This window comes from Phaethon lepturus, unplaced genomic scaffold (genome assembly GCF_000687285.1).
Source record: "Phaethon lepturus isolate BGI_N335 unplaced genomic scaffold, ASM68728v1 scaffold33233, whole genome shotgun sequence".
Classification (NCBI taxonomy): Eukaryota; Metazoa; Chordata; class Aves; order Phaethontiformes; family Phaethontidae; genus Phaethon; species Phaethon lepturus.
In genome coordinates this window covers 397-10814 of record NW_010527538.1, presented here as the reverse complement: position 1 = coordinate 10814, position 10418 = coordinate 397, and the positions used below count along the sequence as shown (strand labels likewise).

Genomic DNA, 10418 nt, shown 5'->3' with positions numbered 1-10418 from the left:
CTTTCCCTTAAGTTGCAGTTTTGCTTGGTGGTAGTATTTCCTTTGCTGTGAAAGGAGCTCATTTGATTTCCTATTTGAGTTTTCTGATCTCCTCATGAAGATTCATTTAAGTTGTAGGCAGACCTCTAAGCTTCTTCTTGAAGGCGTCAAACAGCAAATGCCTCTTCTCCCTCAAGCTTTTGTTTCTTGCCTGGATCTGGCATTCACATCATATGAAAATATTGAAATGCTGATTCTACCGATTGCTTGAAAGTTAATTGAGCTATAGAGATAACCAGCCAGTACTCTACATTCTCTAGATAGACAGCATTACTGCTCACTCGCAGTTCAGGCAGGCCCTCCAGCTCTCACAGTGCTAGCATCAATCCAACAAGGGACAAAGAGGACAAGATGAAGGCCAGCAGAGAGACTTTTGTGGCAGCTACAGCACAGACAGGGCACACCTACATATACAGAGAAGAGGAAGGATGGGTTATAGGGGTTTAATGGAGCTGCTTCCTTTAAATCATACTCCTGTCGGTGGTGGTGCTTACACACAACATAAGCAGTGGTGGTTGCACCATGCTGAATTCCACCCTCCTGTATGAGTCCATCTACAATTTGGACGGGGGAGCAAAAGGGAATGATGCCAGCATTTAGCCTATTATTGTCAAACTGTCCTCTGTGACTTTCAGGACAGGGAACCCTCTGTGAAGTTGACACGTTTATCTAGTAACAACAAATAGTGTAAGAAAAACTATGCTATGTAGTTCTTTTACCTCATCATTGTTCCATATTCTGAGAGTGAGCACAGGGGGGCATTTTTGCCAAAGAGTTAACACTGGAGCAGGAAGAGCTAATCAGATGCTTTATGACTGGCTCAGCCATGTGAAAGCTCTGGTGGGAATGAGGAATATCTTTCCACCCACTAGAAACCATTGAATGTTGTAATCAACAGCAAGGCAAATTTATTTAGTCCTTTAAATGTTATCTCTTCTGCTAGCAGTGGTCGTCAATCTGAGAAGTGATTTTGCATATAGCCATTGGCACTGAAAAACAAGTTGATGTTGAACAGCAGAGGTATGTCATAGGAGCTGCCAGTATCCAAATGACGTAACAGCTGCTGTATCAACCCTACCTGCCCATACTACAAAACCACTGCCAATTCTTAATATTTCACAATAGAGGAAAATAATTTTGCTCACAATAAAGTTGAAATACACATTGTGGTGGAATATTTAATTTTATGTTTCCACCTATTTCAACAGGGGCATGGGCATCCCTATTGTCAGAAAGACTAAACTGGTTTCCATGAAGTCTTTCGTATCTGTTCATAAGGTTAAATTTACCTTGTAAAAATTAAAACCTTTACATTTAAAATGCAGCTGTAACCTGAAAACTGCCTATAGGATTGGTACCTTCCAATTTAGCTGATCTGTTCCTTCTGTGTATATAGAGCCAAATCGGTTTAGTGACAAATAAGCTTTACCACTTTATGTGCTGCCATTAAGCCTTATAAAATCAACACAGCTGTAAAAGAACAAGATGGATTCTGTTTCTTTTGAGGCAGGATTGAGAGAACTGTTTACTACCATGTAATTTGGTATTTATGTCTTATCTCACTGAAGAATAGGTTGTATAATTGACAATGAGGTTCTAATAGGTTCTGCAGAGCCTTTACATAAAAAAAAAAAAAATCAAGATAATACACAAACTGGAAAGCCCTCCAGCTTCAACCACAAAGCGGGGAATTAGAAAACAAGTATTATTGTAGATTCAGCACATTGGATCTGGAGCCATTAATAATACACCACATAGAAGCCCACAGTGCCATTTCAGTAGTCCTTGTTCAGAAAAGAGTCTGTCTGTACAAATTTTAATGGCTTTAAGTCCTTTAAATAGTGAGCTGAGAATGTCTTTGGGTGGTTGACTTAGGTCTTGACTTAGCAAGTATATAACTCCCCTTCCCAGCCAGCCCCAGTTTTTTGGAGTCCTTAGTAAGTATGTTTTGCCAAGGTGCTGGCTGCTGGCAGAAAGCTCTGAAAAAACTGCCTTCTTGACTTTACCTTCTGAGAAACACTTATCAGGGAGCCTGTAAGCTTGCCAGTCTCCACACTGTAGCTCTCTGGGGCTGAATTCTACTTCCAAGTAAGTCAATCTTTGCTTGTTGCTTTCTATCCCACATGTCGCTCAGGGAAGTCTTCAGTTACATCAATGGCATTTCCATCGAACTGGGTGATGATAAGAGGAGGAGAAGGTTAGTATGTATAACTAGTGCAGCTCCAGTCAAATCATGCTATCGTGTTAGGCACTGCACACATATAAGTTCCTGCAAAGTCTTAGACCATAACCCTGTGACAACAGGCTGGCCAGAAGACCTTGTGTTTATTCTTAAACATCCTGTGTTGCCACTTACAATTTGAAACCTTGATTCCTGGCACTAGAGTTAAACAAAGCACTTTATGGATCCTTGTGTGTACCGGCGGCTATCACCAAAATGATCTGATCAAAGCGGAAGCACAGCAAATCCACTTGCCTTTCATATCTTTCCAATGTATCTCACTCAAATCTCTTGCTTCCAGTGTTTAGGACTTGACATAGCTTCCTCTTCAGAGCCATCTGACCTTGTCCCCCATGGCCAATCATCCTCTGTGCACACAGAGCAATTGCACTGCAGTAAAGGCTTCTCTTCATAGCTCCTTGCAATCACAGTTTGATTAATACAGACGCAAGACCATGTCAATAGCATCTCAAGCTACTTGAGAAATTAGGAGATGTTTTGTAGTTTAAAACTGGTTACGTCACATTTGGGTTGCAATTGCAGCATGTAGCTTTGTGAGTGCTAATTTAGAGACTGTTGGTGTTACTAGAAGCAGCAAATATCTGGATTTGGTGGTCTTGGAAGTGATCCTGATCCATATTGGCATTAATTAATGGAGCTTATCACAAAGTAGCTATTTGATGGAAGAGGAAGCTAATTTGCACTCATAAAGTCATAACTGATGGCAGAAACACTGATGCTGAAACATGCAGAAAAAAAACATGCTGCCATCCCAGCTGAAAAGCTCTTCTCACCACTGTTAGACTGCGAGGTAGTCAGAACAATATTTTTTATTAGCATTTCTGAAAAATGTGCTGGCTACTGGTCTTTCTGAGTATGTCTGATTCTTTTGTCTAAATTGTGACCCAAATGAGAGAGAAAAGGAAGACCCACCTGAAAGACAGTATATTCATTCATAATGGGTGGATCATGACAAGTAAGATGAGCCAGGATTTCCAAAGACTTCAAGCCACGTTTCCCAGTTATCCTTGTCCATTCTACGAGTATCCTTTGCTGTCCAAATGGATGGCTGACTCCCCCTCCATGGTAGTCATATGTCTTCATTCTAGTGTTGTGTTGGGGAGACATCTATTTTCCAATTCATGACTCATGTTTTTGCACTGTAGAAGAAGGTAGCAACAAAAAGATGAATCCAGATATACTGAACTATTTGTTACATGTTGGATTGTGTTTTGACAGCTATGGCTAGATTTTTACTGCCCAATACAAGATCTTTTCCTCTTTCTCTGGAATAATATCTAATGCAGAAAACACAGATATGTCTTAATTAAGATCACAGTACTTTATTTACAGCAGGCAGCACTTCAGGATGCTCCATGTGAATATTTGCTTGCTCTATTAAGCTAAATTTGACACGGCCTCCCCAGAAGATTAAATCATATCTTGAAGGGATTGATTCAGAGGAAATGAGAAGGCAACATTTCACCAGCATACACAGGTCATTTCTCTCCTTAGGGACAGGTCAGAGAACTTAAAACCCATAAGATCATACTTGAACATGCATCTGGCAGGAAAGGACAAAATCATATTATTAAGTGCCAATAAATTTCTGACATTTTTATAGACAAAAAGTTGGAATGAAGCAGCAGAAGTCTCTTAAGAGAATGGGTAGCAGTAGACTATCATCTGCTGTGGCTTTACAAGTGTAGGTCATCAGCTTCCCCTCTCAGCACACTCTTGTGCAGGCAGATCTTCTTAAAAGGACGGGCAGATACAAAGAATTCTTGGGCCGAGTCCTTTACCAGCCAGTTTGCCAGAATAGCATGATTCCACAACAGAATCCAGCATATCTTCATCCCACCACTATCCTTGCCTGCTCTTTCAGTGCCACCAGCTGTTCAAAGGAATGTATGATTCCCTTCTCTCCATCATCATATCTCCTTTTTTGAATGTTACGTGGTGATGCTGGATTGGCTAGAGCTATTCATCAGTAATGGACATGTTTGTTTTCTAATTAATTAACTCAGGCCTTAGCTCTGCAGAAGATAGCAGTAAGGAAATATGCCTCATCTATTTGGGTCTTTGCTGCCTGTGTTCACCATTCTCTAACTCATTACCCAAAAGTTACCTGTCTCAGTTACATTGTCTGTGACAGGAGAGGCTGAAATGGATCTCTGCTTCTCTGTGTGTGTATGAGAGCAAGAAAATATGCAAGACAGAGGCACAATGGCTATCTGGATGCATCTAGTTAGTCACAAATACTGGGCCACCCTCCTGCAGAGGAGACGGGATGTTTTAGGGGAGTAAGAACAACAATGGGTTATAGAGTGTTTAAATGTCATGTTGGTTGTTCACATCTGCCCAGGTGTGTAGTGATTGAAAGTTCCCACCTTCTGCTGGTAGCATGGACACCTGTGCTAAGTGTGTGATAATCTGAGAAGCTCTTACCAGCAGTCTGTTTCTGCAAACACTGTTTTCAGTTGGCATTTTTACTGGCAAAGTCTAAGGACTCTGGAAAATAAGCTCTGTTGTTACTTTTGGAAGTCACCTTTCCCAATTGCAATTCAGGTGTCCTGCTAAGAAACTGGTCTTGTTCTGTGGAGTGTGTGTCTCCATTTTCTAGTCCTAAACTGAAATGAAATCAAAACAACTGTCCCATTAGGTAACTAACTGGGATAAAAAATGGGAAAACTTGTTCTGGTCAATCTGTTGTGACCATTTATAAAACCTGTAAAAACCACATCCACATCTCTTGATATGCTTTCCTGACTTCCTATATTCTTAGACAAGTACCCATCCTGGGATTTTTGCACTTTCTTCAGCTCAGTTCAAGTGGCCTAGGATGGGTTCATAGACTAGGAGGAAGTTCTGTGTGATGGCCTCCAGCAAGACATTGCAATAGCCTTTCTGTCACCCTTCTCTAGTCTAGAGGGAAGCCTTATATATCCAACCACTAAAGGAGCAAAAAGTTCTTTCTGTAGCCTTCTTCAGTAATCAGTGAGCTCGTTGAGGCATCTCTCTGATTTGTATTTGTACAATGCCTAGGCTAGGGGCTCTTTAGTCTGGAGGAAGACCCCTACATGATACTACAACTAAACAAAGAGGAATAGGCCACTTTCATCTTTCTGTCATCTCTTTCACTGCATATATTTTTGGAGTGTGTTCTATATTTCAAGTCTTCTGTTTTCGAAGGCAGAAGGGACTCTGCCAACAGAAGCCAAGCAAACAGGCAAAAAATGCCTAGTCTTAGCAAAGAGGGCTAGAACTCTCTCAAAGTAGCAAAATGGGTTTGAAAGGGAAAGGATTATCACCCATCAAAACAGTGTTTCAATGTTTTATGTGAAAGGAGTTGGATTTTTGTTACATGATTCACTGAAACCACAGCTGCTATCAAAATACAGAGCAAACTAGGGCTGAAAAAGACAAGGGGTAAAGAGAAAGGAATGAGTATAGGAAGAAAACCTCAGTAGCAGAGGCAAGCAGAAGACAGTCAGAAAGGATGCGAAAGCAACAAGGAAAGGAATGTGGGAAGTCAGGTTGACAAAGGGTATCTCTGTTTCCAGTGCAGACCTATCTTTTCCCCATCCACTTCCTCCCAAAGCCTAAGCTAAAAATGCAGAAACCCAAAATTTATCAGTCTATACAGAAAGGAAGGGCAGAGGTTAATCCCACAGGTGGCATATTTGTTTTGTGCAATTTTGTGTTCAGCACCAGAAGGATTAATGCATTAAAAATAAATAGACTTGAGAGAGATGGTTTCACAGGAGAGGGAGGTGCCTAAGGGTTTGCTTCCATTAAGTCAATGGGAATGTTGCTGTTTGCTTCAACAAAAACAGAACGAAGTCCTTATCTGACTGGTCTTAAAATGTTACAAAACAGCAAGCTCTAATCAGTGACTGAAGCCTCCAGGTTTGTCCTGAAGCTGCTTGTTCACCACCTCCTGTTGTTTTCGATGGAGGACTCTGAGAGTCTTTGCAAGGTCAGGGCAGAGTTTCTGCAAGGTCAGAGCAGGGTCTTTGCAAGGTGCATCCTTTCCTGGTGTCACTTCTGGTGCCTGGAGTGAATCACCTCATTTTCTCTTTCCTCTCTTGCCTGGGTGCTCCACTTCCACTTTGGTTCTCAAACTTGTGACACCACTGGGGCTACGTCAATGTCGGACAGACTTCCTAAGAACAGCAGATAAAATACTGAGGACTGCGAGGGTTGACACAAGCCACCTGCCCAGCTTCCTTTTACATTTTTGCGTCTGTCTCCAGCCCTGTTACTTCCTTGAATACAACAGTGCCTATTGCATTCAAATGCATTCACAGTTTTGACTTCTTTTGTGATATTTGGCCATGACAGTGCTGCACACAGGTGCCACAAACCATAAAGAAAACCAAAAAGCCTTCTCCATAAATATATTTCTCTCACATCCCTTTAATACACGACCCTTTCATAAGCTTCAGTGCTTGTTTTCAAACTCATTCCCCCTCCCCATCTTGCAGCATACAGCTCCTTGGTCTTACTCAAAAATGCACATATCCATCTCCTCCTAATAGATGTAAACCTAATGCTCTGAACCTCCCCTCCTGCCTCTGGTCCTTCTCACGGTTTCTCACCCTTGCTACCCTTCACGCCTTCTTTGCTGTGTGTTGATGAACGTTTGCTCTCAAGGGGAAAGAAGACCTTAGTTACAGATGCATAAAACACCAGGGAAGTTTTGAAGAATCAGTGAGCCAAGCCTTCATCCCTGTCCAGAGGAAATAGGATGTCATCTCATTTTCTGAAATACAAGAGGCAGTCTTTTTGAGGCCCCCGGATGGACTTACAGGTGTAAAAGCCTATCACACATTTTGCACTGAATGCTAGGAGTGGAAGATTGCTGAAAAAGCTATTGTAATCCATCATCACTTGCATTTTCAAGTCTTGTTTTACTGGATGCAAAAGCCCAAAGGGAACAGAGAACTTAAGAGGAGCAACACCACGCACCATTTTCATGCTTCCAGCATAGCTGACCCATGTTTACATATCTGCACAGAAAAATGTGAGGACTCTTTGTCTATCCAAAGACCAATGTCTAGACCAGCCCAAGAGTGCGCTAATAAGCTGTCCTGTAGACAATATCAATGTAGTGATTGTCTGCATTGCTTGGGGTAGCATCAGTTCTTTCTTGACTGCAAGATAGGAGAGCATTATTACCTACTATTTAATTACAAGTCCAGATACTACAAAAGGCAATGGAAGGAAAGGGTTAGTGAAATGGCCTATTTTATTTTTAAGTAGCTCTCTTTAAACATCCCTAAGGATTTCTTACCTGCCATTAAAATTTTACCTGAAAATGCTGATTATAAGGAATCCAGTAGTGATACAGGCAAAGAAGAGCACACTGTTAAATACTTTTGCTGCAATAAATCTCCGGGCACTTGAAAGCCAGTAGGGCATGGGGAGGAGAAAGGGTGGATGAAACAGGGGCTGCATATTTTAATAGGATGATTAAAAATCCTGTATCAGGACTCAGCAAATACAAGATATATAAATATAACTTCAAAAATGTTTTATTGCTCCATTCTTGCAAGTTGTACTTTTGTCTACTGTTCCTGTCTACATGAAAACAAAAAATTTCCCCAATTCCTGCAGAGCCCTGCTTACTCTGCCCTCTCCTTTCCCTCTAAGCTTGTTGAATAAACTGCTCAGCTGAATAACTAGAGATATTCCCCTGCCCTTTTCTCCCAACCTAGCAGTCTTTCCCTCTCCAGCATTTTTTTCAGTGCTCTTTTTCATTCTCTCTGCTGACTCCATTTGCTTATGAAGATGAGGGGTCCAAAGCCACATAAGAACAAGATCTGCCCACATTCCTGCATTCAAGGCTGAGTGTTTGCTTTCCTTTTTTCTTTCTTTTCATTGAAAAGAGTATCCACCTAAAAGAAGTAGAAATGAACCTAAGCAGATAAAAATGAGTCTGAGTAGAGCATGTACCCACAAACCTAAAACAGTTTTAGCGAGGCTTAGGGAAATCTCTGAAATGGAAGTCATAGATGTGGAACAGATATCCCCCTTCCAAAGCATTTGCATGCATGTAGAAGGAAGCAGGTGGAGCTCACGGGGTTCTGACACCAAAACAACTGAGAGTTTGATAACTCTTCTCTTAGCTGGAAATTGAGATATATGCTTTGCCTGGCTGTTTGTTTGGGCGCAGCTCTAAGGCTTCAGTCAGTTAGGTGAATGATGCCCTTCCAGACACTAACAGCCATTTCCTTGTGGCATTGGTGTAACTGAATGCACAGACAGAACCAGGGCCAGCAGTAAGTTAACCACAAAGCAGCAATTAGAGGAAGACAAGGAATGAATTAGATAAGTAAGACTGAGATCCTTCACTGTATATGCCAGCCATTTGATTTTTCTCAATGCCTGTTAACATACAGAGGAAAGCAGCAACTACCTGGTTAGCACGGGGCAAGAAAAAAAGAATAACACATTCAGTTTTGCAGGGCACAAGTATTATGTATTTCCTCTTTCTTTGTATAAGAGAAGTTGATGTCTGTCTAGCATTTTGTGTTAGAGAATAAGAAAGCAGTCAACAAGCTCTTCAGACAAGTTACTGTGCATGGAGAGTACTTGCCTGCTATAGTAACTGGTTCACTTACTTATGTTTGTAATGAAAGTGGAGGGAAATAATATTACCAAGCCACCAGTGTCCACCAACCGTGGATAAATGGCACTCTACTATGAAGAAACCCCATTGCTCCTGAGTGAATGTTCCCATCTTGGGGACCAAAGTTTCCACTCTTCACAGCATACCACAACATTGGAAGGCAGATACAAGGAGCCCATTTCTTTCCAGGAGCTGGAGAATGAAATTACTTACGTAGGATATAAATGGTTTCAATTTGTTAGAACAATGGAGCCAACAGTCCCATTATTGAGAAAAGCATCATGGGGTTTTAATCATCATGAACAGGCATCACCTCCATGGTGTATGTTAGATGAAAAACACCTTCAATATCCATGTTCATAGAATTTAGTGTGACCCCTCCTATGTCTGATCAGGATTAATCCCCCAATCCAAGAAAGTTAAAAGGGACTAGAAATGCCCCAGAAAGGCTACCTTTCCAGTAGTAGCTGGTCCTTTTCCCTCAGTAGCACCCCAGAGCCTTTACTCAGGTATGGCCTTCCACACATCCTCTGACACAGGACTAGATTAACAGCATACAACCCCACTGCCTGGAGGTCCAAATGGCATGAAAGATTGTATTCATGTGCACAGTGCCCAACCCATGTTAATACTGCAGCCTGCTCCAGTGGCTGGCTTAATGAGATACCTGTTCTACTAGCATGCAGCCCTCCAGCCCTCTATGGCTCCTGACTCCACTGGAGTGAATGGCAGTGTCATGGAGGCTGTACTGTAGAGAGAGTCATAAATTCAGGACAATGAGGAAGTAGTTCTTGACCCTGGTAGGTCCCAGAAATAGTTAGATGCATAAGAGCCTGCTTCCACAATGCATTCAGCCCCTTCATTTTGCAGGTACCTGTTGTAAGAAAGATCTGAAGGTGCCTAGAAGCTTGCAAGTACAAGCCACAAACCACACATACAGATGGCAATGCTCGTGTCAGCCATAGCTCGTTTTTCAAATGCCATTTCCCTTGGACCACTCAGGTGCTTCAGGCTTAGTGACTGAAAGGTGAGCAAGAAGATACTCAGAAATAAAACACAAGCAAAGAAATGCCTGGCATAGCCAGAGAGCTTAGCGAGGCTGCAAGGCAAAAACATCAACTGGCAACCACATACAAATACAAATACAATACTACTAACAGCAGCAGTAAGATGGGATTTGCCTGTATCCAGCATTACATTCACGTGTGACGGTTTCAGTGCAGAGTGGCCAAGTGACTCCAAGTAATAGATGGAACTATTTCAGCTGCACGGTACTGTGTCCTCCTGCTAGGTGAGACAGCAGTGCTCCCCCACTCAGGAGAAAAGGAGGACCTTCCCCCTAGGTGCTTTATGCTCCCAGCCTCTTTATTTCTGTAGGTGTCCCATCCTAAACACTCTTCCTCTTCCTGCTCATTGTCTTCATCCCCCACACACCTCCACGCACGTGGCTCTGGATCTCCTCATCATGTTCTTCTCGTTAAAAACCCCATTGTTCATTTGTTTGTTTGTTCTCTCTCTTTCTCT

At 42.0% G+C, this 10418-nt stretch overlaps 1 protein-coding gene across 1 annotated transcript in view; it reads left to right on the top strand.

The window, feature by feature from the left end:
- BRSK2 (BR serine/threonine kinase 2) overlaps positions 1 to 10418 on the top strand; it is a gene marked incomplete at its 5' end in the record, with an annotated part of 30163 nt that overhangs the window by 19361 nt on the left and 384 nt on the right. The window lies entirely within an intron of this gene.